The 12590-nt window shown below is 38.0% G+C and overlaps 1 pseudogene; it reads right to left on the minus strand.

The window, feature by feature from the left end:
• Window positions 1-11462: 11462 nt before the first annotated feature.
• On the minus strand, window positions 11463-12561 carry LOC111155191 (annotated as a pseudogene).
• Between the last annotated feature and the right edge of the window lie 29 nt (window positions 12562-12590).

Here is a 12590-nt window from a genome sequence, read left to right on the forward strand (position 1 = left end):
AATTGACAATGACATTATTTCCCCTGAGTACAATACTAACTCAGAATCCTTCTCAACACAAAGTTCAGACAGCCATTGCTTCATTCATTCATTCATGCAGCAAAGATTTTTTCTGTGCTCTTTCTGGGATCCAATATAAAACAAAATAGACACAGGCCCTCTCATCATAGCGCTTATATATTTTAGGAAAGAGAGACATCAAAATAAGTAATTAAGGCATGATGTAATGTGACATGAAAGATGAATCAATTTCTGCTATACCTGGTTCAGGATTTAGGCTCTTCTCAAGCTAGAAACTTAAGAAAATACGTCATGAAACTTACATAGTTCCCTATACAAGGACTTCCACGCATATCAGATATTGTAAGAGGGAGATTTGAAATGTTCATTATAGCTGTACATACTGCTACTCAACAATAGAGTGCTTCTATTATTAAGAGAGAAGAAGGGATAACAGGTAGCCAACAGCAGTCTCTGCCTTAGTATTTAAAAAGACATTTGTTCTATAAGGCATCCAGGTGGCATAGTCAGTTAAGAGTCCACCTCTTGATTTTGGCTCAGGTCATGATCTCAGGGTCCTGAGATGGAGCCCTGCCTTGGGCTCCATGCCCAGCATGTAGCCTGCTTAAGATTCTCTCTGTGCCCCTCCCCACCACCCTCCCCTCACTCTCTCTCTCTCTAAAGCAAAACAAAACAAAAATTATTCTGTGAATGAGTGAAATCTTTATTAAAGTCACTTAATTGTTTCAATTTCCTCAACTAATAACCTTCATTTTATTTTTTAAAAATATTTTATTTGTTTTAGAGAGACAGCACAAGCAGAGAGAAAGACAGAGGGAGAGGGAAAGAATCTCAAGCAGACCCCCATCTTAGCGCAGAGCCCAAAGCAGGACTTGATCCCAGGATTCCGAGATCATGACCCTAGCCAAAACCAAGAGTCGATGCTCAACCAAATGAGCCACCCAGGTACCCTAACATCAATTTTTTAAGTCCATTTAGTAATACTCATTTCCTTTTTATCTTGGTCATTAGCATTCTTAGTTAACTACATAATTGTTACAAAACTTTGCACAGGTGTGTATCTTTTTTTCACAAATAAATTAAGTCCTATGTATACTTTTTCTCTTTATAGAATACCATCAATGTAGTATAAATTACCTCACTTAATAAGTGTGTTAGTCTGTTTAGGCTGCTATAACAAAATATTACTGTACTGGTGGCTTATAAACAACAGAATTTTATTTCTCACAGTTCTAAGTTGTTGTTTTTTTTAAGATTTTATTTATTTATTTGACAGAGATCACAAGTAGGCAGAGAAGCAGGCAGAGAGAGGAGGAAGCAGGCTCCCCGCTGAGCAGAGAGCCTGATGCAGGGCTTGATCCCAGGACCCTGGGATCATGACCTGAGCTGAAGGCAGAGGCTTTAATCCACTGAGCCACCCAGGTGCCCCTTCTCACAGTTCTAGAGGCTAAGAAATCCAGAATCATGGTGCTAACACATTTGGTTTTTAATGACTTCTTCCTGTGTCCTCACATGGTAGAAAGGGCTGGGGAGCTCTGTGGGATCTCTTTTATAAGAGCATTAATCCCATTCATGAGGGCTCTGGCCTCCTTACCTAAATGCCTGCCTCCCAAAGGCCCCGCCTCCTAACACTATCCCATTGGGCATTAGGATTTCGAACATAAGAATTTGGGAAGAGGGGCGCCTGGGTGGCTCAGTTGGTTGAGCGACTGCCTTCGGCTCAGGTCATGATCCCAGACTTCCAGGATCGAGTCCCGCATTGGGCTCCCAGCTCCTTGGGGAGTCTGCTTCTCCCTCTGACCTTCTCCTCTCTCATGTTCTCTCTCACTCATTCTCTCTCAAATAAATAAATAAAATCTTTAAAAAAAAAAAAGGAATTTGGGAAGAACATAAACACTCAAACTGTAAGTTATTCCCAACACTTGAAGCAATAACATAATTCAGAAAAGACATAAGGGAGATAACCACTTTCTATTGTGACAGTTACTACATGTCTCAAATTGTTTCAAGGGTGCTCCCACTATGGATTTTTATAAATTTTATTAACATATAATGTATTATTTTCTTCAGGGGTACAGGTCTGTGAATCATCAGTCTTACACAATTCACAGCACTCACCAAAGCACATACCCTCCCCAATGTCAATAACCCAGCCACCCTATCCCTTCCTCCCCCACCCTACCCCCGGCAACCCTCAGTTTGTTTCCTGAGATTAAGAATATTTTATGGTTTGTCTCCCTCCCCAGTCCCATCTTGTTTCATTTTTTTCCATCCCTTCCCCTCATGGCCCCCCGCCCTGCATCCCAAATTCCTCATATCAGAGAGATCATATGATAATTATCTTTCTCTGATTGACTCATTTCTCTTAGCATAATACCCTCTAGTTCCAGCCACGTCATTGCAAATGGCAAAATTACAGTTTGCTTGATGGCTGCATCCACTACGGATTTTTAAAAGTATGCCAACATTAGTGAAAATAAAAATCAGGTAGCTCTAGATAATTCTAGCCAATCATAATCCCATCAAACATATTTTAAGAAGGTGGAATCTGCATACATGACAAAGCAAAGGTATAGAAAAATAAACTCCACACAAATGAAAATCAAAAGAAAGTGACAGTACCTAACTTACTTCAGAAAAATAGACTTTAAGCAAAACCAAGAGATGAAAAGGCCATTATATAATGAAAAGATGTCAATTCATTAAGAGGACATAACAATTGTAAATATATGTATCCAACATTGAAATACCTAAATATATTCAGTAAATACTAATACTCTGAAGGGAGTAATGGGCAACAATACAGTAATAGGAGGGGAATTTAATACCATACATTCAACAATGGATGATAATCCAGATAGAAAATCAATAAGGAAACATAGGACTTGAACTATCCTTTAGATCAAATGGACCTAACAGACATATACAGAACATCCAACAGACATATACAGAACATCCAACAGAATATACATTTTTCTCAAGAACATATAGAACATTCTCTAGAATAGACCATTTCTTAGGTCACAAGTCAAGTCTCAGCAAATTTACAAAAGCTGAAATCACACCAAGTATCTTATCCAACCACAATGATATGAAACCAGAAATCTATAATAGGAGGAAAACTGGAAAATTCATAAATATGTAAAAATTAATATACACCTGAACAACCAATGGGTCAAAAATGAACCCAAAAGGGAAATAAATCAGGCCACCTGGCTGGTTCAGTTGGTAGAACATGCAACCCTTGGTATCAAGGTTGGAAGTTTGAGTCCCATGTTGGGACTTACTTAAAAATAAAAAAATTAAAAATCTTTTTAAAAAAGGAACATCAAAACCTAACTTGAAACACACAATAATGGAAATACAACATACCAAAACTTACAGGACTCAGCAAAAGCATGCTAAGAGGAAAGTTTATGGCAATAAGTGCCTACATTAGAAAAGAAAGAATTGATCTCAATCTCAAATGATTAACTTTACACATAGAACAAGAACTAAACCCAAAGTTACTCTGAAATTAACAAAAGTTACCTACACTTCTACTCTGGTAATATTTTCCCTCTTGGTAGATCAGAGGCCCCCAAGCTCAGCCATTTCTATTTTTCAAGGCCATATAAAAAAGACTTAATCTAAAGTTTGACCATGCTCAAAATAAGAAGGGGCAAGGCACCTTCCAAAGTAAGAACCTTCAAGATTTTGCTCAAGGCCAGCTACATAATTTGTATGGACCACTGAAAAATAAAAATGTAAGGCTCCTTGTTCAAAATGTAAGACAAATGTGCCCTTAAAGGTACTGGAATATAAAGCTTTTCCTTTCTTCTATAGTATCTCTCTCAATTCATCATTGTGCTTTATTCATTTGACATTTAAAGTCATTCCAAGTAAAAGCAAATTTTATATTAGCATGAATGGTACCATTCATCTTTATATTGTAACAATGGTAGTTTTAAATGCAAACATAACAGCATTTAACTTGAATGTGCACAATCACCAAAATCACCTAATTCATATCTCATAGCTCTAGCATGCATATGTATTTCATTCTTTTTTTTTTTCAGATTTATTTATTTATTTGACAGACAGAGATTACAAGTAGGCAGAGAGGCAGGCAGAGAGAGAGGAGGAAGCAGGCTCCCTGCTGAGCAGACAGGCCTATGCGGGCTCAATCCCAGGACCCTGAGATCATGACCTGAGCCAAAGGCAGAGGGTTTAACCCACTGAGCCACCCAGGCGCCCCATCATTCTTACCAGAACAGTAGAAAAGCTGCACAAGACTAACTGAACTGTTTTTAGTTCTTTGTATGTACACATTCTACCCACAATCTCTACCTTCAGCTTACTAATGGGATGAACTGAAAAGACAAGGAATTATGTGTTGTCCTGTCTTTTTCCTTCTATGTCATCATTTTCATGTAAGTTTTAGAAAATAATTATGTTCTTCATTCGTGTTTCATAGAACACCATTACCATTCTGTGTTTGAAGCAAGTTGTAGTTCAAATGAAAAGCATGGCTTCTGAGGGCTGTCAGCCCCCAGTGTACCTAGTTCAAGAAGTACTGATAGATGTACTAATAGGGAACCTGAGCACAGCAGTTCAGAGGACTCACAATGCATTGTTAAAAAAAAATTCAGTGTGCTCTACTTGATATGAATATTTTACTGCACAAGAGACAAACTGTGAATCAGCACACTTCAAACCAAAAGTGTTTTGAAGCTCAACTTTCAGCAGTTATATGAATGAGGAGGGTACTTGGTGTGTGTGTATGATTGGTTACTAAAAACTTACACATTTTTTTTTAAGAGTAGAACTGCTAAGCTTACTCGTTTGTAGCTGATTGTCTAGGAAGTGAAAGGTAACACTAATATGAAAACATCTCAAGTTTTATTTAGGCATTTTGGGGAAATCAGAACAAGCATTAAAGACTCTTGAGATAATACAATGCATAGGGATATTAACAACATGACTAACAAAAGGGTAATATCAAATGTTTGAAAAAATACCCCCAAAGGCTTAAATACTTGTTAGCAGCTACTGACTTATCAGGTGATTTTTCTAAGAAAAAAAATTAAATGAACTTGAATGGTCAGAAAAATCTACTGAAATCCTGGTTTGTGATCTTCAAAGGACCATGAAAACCAGCAAAATGGTGACTAAGAGTAATGCTAAAGGTGCCCATTCACCCAAACTTAACCAACTAAAAGGATCAAATGGCTTATAATCAGAGTCAAATTTTACTTTTCCAAGCAATCTGCATTGGGGGGGTGTGCGTGGACTATAATTGGGTTTCAATTTCCTCCAAATAGGCATAACATGATGTATTAATAAAAACACATTCTTTCTTATTCATAAGCTAAGGCTATATGGTTCTAAACAATCTAAGACTATGTGGTTCTCTAATATAATTCTGGCTAAAAATTCTATAGATTTTTGTTGTTACTGTAGAAATTTTGTAGATCTCCTCTAAGAAGGTGCAACTGCAATCTTTCATTGATGTCTTTTCCAATAAACAAATCTCTAGGTTTTAATGTATGGGACCCATTGTCTTCTTTAGGAAGTGGATCTCAGAAAACTTTTTGGAAAGAATTAATTTGTATGGTATGAAATAAGTATTTGAATATTGCATTGTGTCTTACAATAATGAACCAGGTCATAATTATTTAGGACAGGAAAAATAAGATGATGTCTCATTTCAAGAGGCAGTATTGCAGGTAGGAGTTTCCATCTAAGTAGGGCTCTATATAGTGTCAGCAATCAGGAATTTAATAAGAGGCATTTTATGGAATCAAAAGAGAAACAGGTTCATAGTTGGAGCAAATTATAACCTAGTTTTTAAATGAATTTCTAAGACTAAATAGTAGTCAGTGAAGACCATTTCTAGATTTGAGCTGGAAACACCCTTAGATGGTATAATGAAGATGGCAGTTTCAATCTGATGGATTTTCCTGGTTTGCAGCTTTAATATCTGATGATATCAGAGTGTTCTGGTGAACTAAGTGACCTACATAGATATAGGTATAAAAATTGTGCACACATGATCTGTTGCGATGAAACCTCTGACGTTTTGCATGTGTTCCTTTGTTTTTTATTTTGTTTTGTTTAACATTCCAAGTTCTCCCTCATTTGTATTGATTCAAGCTTTCACACAGAAAACTCTTGGGGACTAGAACAGCAGCAATCGTATCACACTACTTTAAGAACTTCAAGTTTCAAAAGCAAATTGTTTTTAAAGTCCTGACTTGAGTTAGATAAAGGGATAAAAATAACACACACTTGAAGTTTACATGGTCTACAAATGGTGGCAATATTTTTCTTTTCAGAGTAGTTCTGTTGTTATATATATATAAACTTTAAAAAAAGCTTATTATTTTCCAGTTCTAAATGTTTTTTTATGAGTGTCTTTTTTTAAATTTTTTTCTTTTTTATTAACATATAATGAATTATTAGCCTGAGGGGTACAGGTCTGTAGAATCGCCAGGTTTGTTGGTATATATTTTTAAAATACTCAAGAAGGCTCAACCTCAAGCAGTAATAACATAAGCAAAAGTGACTTAACTCTTAAATATTCACAAGAAACCTCTCTGTCCATACAAGTGAGAGAATGAATAAGTTAACACTTTCACATGCATATATACATACAGATTTATTCATACAAGTAGCTAAAATCTGCTATGCTAGCCCACATGTAGTTGTCTCCCTTTAGCTAGTTAGGGCATGGAGAAAAGGGCAGTTTTGGTTTCAGTGATTCTAAGTCATAAGGAGAAAATTGGAAATGTGTTTGAAGATTTGTAGCCAGATATAAGAGAACTCAAACTGAAAGAAGCAGAACTCACAGTCCAGTACAGTTTACAGGTTAATAACAAAACCTCAAAGACAGTGAGAAGAAATAGAATCTGTAATGGGCATACTATAGTTTTCTGTTGAAATACAATTTTTCTCTCTATAGTCACCCCATTTTTACCAAAGGCAATTACAGTAACACTGATTTGTTTGTAAAATAAGTCTAGTCTCATTAAATCTGGCCTGGTTATTTATACAAGTGCAGCAAGAATAGTGATTTTATGCACATTTAAAAATACTAACTTTCAGCTACAGTTTTGCTGAAGCCAGGGGCTTCACTGGCTCCATAAAGTCAACTTTAGTTTCTTAAAACTGGCTGGAAATAATCAATCTCAGATTAAGTTTGTTGTTATTGTTTTAAAATTTTATTTATTTATTTGAGAGCGAGAGAGCACACACAGGAGAGAGGTCAGCGGGAGTAGCAGGTTCCCTGCCAAGCAGGGATCCCTGTATGGGACTCCATCCCAGGACTCCAGGATCACGACAAGAGCCAAAGGCAGTCACTTAACCAACTGAGCCACCCAGACACCCTCAGATTAGGTTTTTTAAAGTCTCTAGAGGCTAAGAAGTGCAAGTGTTCAGTGAGACCCAAACTGAATATACAAGTTCAAAGATAAAATCATTAAGAATTTTGGGACACCATGATCATGATCCCAGAGTCCTGGGATTGAGTCTCACATTGGCTCCTTGCTCAGTGGCGAGTCTGCTTCTCCCTCTGCCCATCCCCCTGCTTGTGCTCTCCGACAAATAAAGAAATAAAATCTTTTAAAAGAAACATTAAGAATTTTGAAGAGAATAGAGAGCCCAGAAATAAACCCATGATAATATGGTTAATTAATCTTTGACAAAGGGAGCAAGAACATGCAATAGGAAAAAGACCGTCTCTTCAACAAATGATGTTGGGAAAACTGGACAGCTACATACAAAAGAATGACGACTTTCTTATACCATACACAAAAATAAACAAAACAGATTAAAGACCTACATTTGAAACCTTAAACCATAAAAATCCTAGGAGAGAACACAGTGATTTCTCTAACATGGGCTGTAGCAGTATCTTTCTGGATATGTCTCCTGAGGCAAGGGAAACAAAAGCAAAAATAAACTACTGGGAGTATATCAAAATAAAATCTTCTGCACAGTAAAGGAAACATCAACAAAACTAAATGATAACCCACTGAATGGGAGAAGATATTTGCAAATGACATATCTGGTAAAGGTTTAGTATCCAAAATATATAAAAAGAGTATACAACTCAATACAAAACAAACAAACAAACAAACAAAAAGTAACACAGTTAAAAAATAGGCAGAAGACATGAACAGACATTTCTCCAAAGACATACACATGGCCAACAGACCCATGAAAAGACACTCAACATCATTCATCATCGGGGAAATGCAAATCAAAACTACAATGAGTTATAACCTCATACCTGTCAGAGAGCTAAAATCAAAAACTCAAGAAGCAACAAGTCTTGGCAAGGACATGGAGAAAAAGGAACCCTTGTACACTGTTGGTGGGAATGCAAACTGGTACAGCCAGTGTGGAAAACAGTACGGAGAGATATGCATAGCTGGCTGTCAGTTAAGTGTCTGCCTTCAGCTCTGGTCATGGTCAGGGGGTCCTGGGATTGAGCCCTGCCAGCGGGTTCCCTGCTCAGCACAGAGCCTGCTTCTCCCTCTCCCTCTGCTGCTCCCCCTGCTTGTGTTCACTTGTTCTCTCTCACTTTCTGTCAAATAAATAAATAAAAGCGCTAAAAACAACAAACAAACAAAAACAGTGTGGAGATTCCTCAAAAAATTAAAAATAAAACTACCATATGATCTAGTAACTCCCAAGAATACAAAAATACTAATTTGAAAAGATATATACATCCCTATGTTTATTGTAACATTATTAACAACAGCCAAATTATGGAAGCAATCCAAATGTATATCTACAGATGACTGGATAAAGATATAAATACACACACACACACACACACACACAGGACTATGACTCAGCCATAAAAAAGAATGAAATTTTGCCATTTACATCAACATGGGTAGATCCACAGAGTGTAATGCTAAGTGAAATAAGCCAGTCAGAGAAAGACAAATGTGCATGATTTCAAACATAACCATTTTTCAGTTTTAGAAACAATTGAAAAAAGACAAAAAGAAATAAACCAAGAAACAGATTCAACTATAGAGAACAAACTGACAGTTACCAGAGGGGAGGCGGGTAGAAGTATAGGTGAAATAGGTGAAGGGGATTAAGAGTACACTTATCATCATCGGGGCGCCTGGGTGGCTCAGTAGGTTAAAGCCTCTGCCTTCGGCTCAGGTCATGATCCTGGGGTTCTGGGATCAAGCCCCACATCGGGCTCTGTGCTCAGCAGGGAGCCTGCTTCCACCTCTCTCTCTCTCTCTCTCTCTCTCTGCCTGCCTCTCTGCCTGCTTGCTGTCAAATAAATAAAAAAATAAAATCTTAAAAAAAAAAAAAAAGAGTACACTTATCATGATGAGCACTAAGTAATGTATAGAATTGTTGAATCACTATGCGGTACACCTGAAACTAATATAACACTGTATGTTAACTATACTGGAATTAAAAATTGTTAAAAATTCTTAAAAATTTCATGATGGCAGAGGGTGGGTGGTGGGCTTGGGTGGCGCAGTCTGTTAAACGTCGACTTTTAGTTTTGGCTCAGGCCATGATCTCAGGGTCATAAGATAGAGCCCCATGTCTGGCTCTGCACTAAGTGCAATGTCTGCTTGGGATTCTCTCTCCCTCTTCCTCTGCCCCTCCCCCAACCTCTCCCCCTCTCTCTCTCTCTCTAAGTAAATAAATATATTTTTTTTTTTTAAAAAAAGGAATTTCAAGATGGCAGCAGACCACTACACCAAGTATGAAGCCCTTCTGAGCACAGAGTCGCAGGTATAAAATATGTGTGTCATGGAAGCCATTTAGTGAACATCCTGAACACAGTATGGCAATGAGGCAACAAGAGACACAGATGGACACACATATTACACATTTTCTCATTTGTTCATATGCATGTTCCATTGTCTTATCAGACTTCACTTACAAATAACAAGCTCAAATATAAATTGTTAAGCATTTCAAAAGGGCAAAAGCAGAACATCAAACCAAGTGCAAGGCTTTTCTGAGCACAGGTCGCATGCTCATTAAGCCAGCCCTGTTCTCACTTTCTCATTCATACCTTCTGGCCTCAAGCGATAAAAAATTTTTTTTAATTTAATTTGTGATCCTTTCTCCTATTTTTTTTTAATCTTCTCAAATGACTGTCAAATTTAATCATAAATATTCTAAACTGCAATTAGTTTTATCATCTTTTCAAATCAAGCAAACAAATGGATCCACAATTTATATTACCTGTTAACTTTTCCTATATTAAATGTCTACTATAGTGGTAACCCATTAGAGTACTTAACCCTTCCAAATAAAGTTCATAAAATCACCTCCTTAATCGGTAGCTTCCCTTTTGATTTTCTTCCTATAACTAAACAAACTTAATGCTTAAGATTTTCCACTTTGGGCTCTAGCAGTACTTAGTGCTACATTCAGTGTTGAAAGGCAACATCACCTACCATATTAGGTACTTTCTTGTAAGGACTACTCTACTGCGTGTATCTCAAGTCCATTTTATAAAAGTCACACATTAACTCATCATCATTGTGTGTTCCATTAGAATAAGATTTCTTAACCAGGAATTACCAGAAAGCCTTGGAGAAGAGTAAGGGGAGTCATCAATGAAGGCCCCTATGTTGAGAACCCAGAATTTTTCTAAAAAGAAAAGCATAGCTTTAGAAGATGTGTAAATGGGTTTATGATCCCCCACACCTTCAAAATTTTAAGTATCACCTCACTGGATTCTCTTACTTTATAAAGCTTTAATGTATGAGATTAGTCAGTATAATTTGACATCATCCAGTATCTAATCCTGTTTTCCAAAGTTCTGGTGTCTCTAGTAATTTTATAAGCAGAACCAGATACTTTGATTCTACTTCTATATTTTTAGCATACAATTATTTTTTTTAAAGATTTTATTTATTTATTTGTCAGAAAGAGAGAGCACATGCACAAGCATACCCTCCCCCTGCAGAGGGAGAAGCAGGCTCCCACTAAGCAAGGAGCCTGATGCAGGACTCAGTCCCAGGACCTCATGACCTAAGCCGAAGACAGATGCTTAACTGACTGAGCCACCCAGGTGTCCCTTTAGGATACAATTAGACATACATTTCTAGCACTTAAAAGATTTTAAGTGTTGTCAAGTATATTTGAATTATATCTTAACCCACAGTACTTCACACAATTCATGATTTTAAATAAAAACAAATGAAATCAATATGAATTTCTAAGCCCAAATATATTGTGATAATGACACTTGCAATTGTTTAGAAATTACTGAAACTGTGGACTCTGAACAACAACCTGAGGGTTTTGAAGGGGCGGGGGGTGGGAGGTTGGGGGAGCCAGGTGGTGGGTATTATGGAGGGCACATATTGTGTTTATGCTCCATGCAATTGTGTGGTGCATAAACAATGAATTCTGTTACGCTGAAAAGAAATAAAAAAAATAAATTACTGAAAAACATGTCATTTTCTTGAAATGAACTTAGTGTAAAAGGTCAGCCAAGAGGTCCTTATAAGGAATATCTGTATCTGGTGACTTGGTGACCAGTATTCAGCAAAGTTGGCAAAACCCAGGAGAACACAGCAGCAAGTTCTGTGCAAGGCCCATGAGCTGGAGCACAACCAGTAGAAGATAATCAGTGAAGGTACTGTCACAGCAGTTGGAATCATCAACACTGATACTGCACGAACAAAGTATGCAACATATGTCTGAAAATAAGACATTCCAATTTTTTGCAGAGCAAAAATCTCCACTTTAATAAATTAATGACACCAGCCGAGATAGGCAGAATCAAGTGCTGCAGTGAGGTTAAGAAACTACAGGACCTCATCAGTAGCTAACTGGTTTCTGAATGGAAAAAAACCTTCTCCTGAACGTGTTGCCCTATGCTGAAATTCCAGAGAGCAACAGATAGGAAGATCCACAATGGAAACTGAATCCAGAACAATACAGTGGCTTTCAAAGGGTGGCAATTATCCAGGTCATACAGCTCTGGAATAAGCCTCTGCATATTCCTAAGCAGGCTCAACCCCCTCAGCATGGAGTCCGAGGCTGGGGCTCTACCTCAGACCTTGAGATGTTGACCTAAGTCAGAATCTAGAGTCCTCGGCTTAACCAACTATGACACCCAGATGCCCCAAGTCTCCACATATTCTTTAGATAAGTGAGTCTAGAAGTCTTTTGGACCACCTCAACTGATTTGCACAAACTGCAACTTCTTAAGATGCCTTGCAATGTTTATTTCTGCCTTCAGAGTTGGCCAGGATGTCATGGCGGTAGGCACATGACAGGGACACAGTGGTGAGGCCGATGCAGGCCCACCTGGACAGACCTGAGGCAGTATGCACACCCAGTAGCAACTCCATTGCGCTCTGCACCTGTGCCAATCTTAACCGCTGCCAGGGCCCCCAAGCCAACTGCAGAGACGGATGCCACCACCCACACCAGCAGAACAGAGTGATTAATGCCGCCAGTTGAGGTTGGCGCAAGCAGTGGGCCCCAAACCCTGAGCTTCACTGTAGGCAGCAGCCGCCACCACCTATAGCCAAGCCAGCACATCATACCTGCCCTGATGCTTTCTTCGTGATGCT

This window comes from Enhydra lutris, unplaced genomic scaffold (genome assembly GCF_002288905.1).
Source record: "Enhydra lutris kenyoni isolate GAN:26980312 unplaced genomic scaffold, ASM228890v2 scaffoldscaffold39, whole genome shotgun sequence".
Classification (NCBI taxonomy): Eukaryota; Metazoa; Chordata; class Mammalia; order Carnivora; family Mustelidae; genus Enhydra; species Enhydra lutris.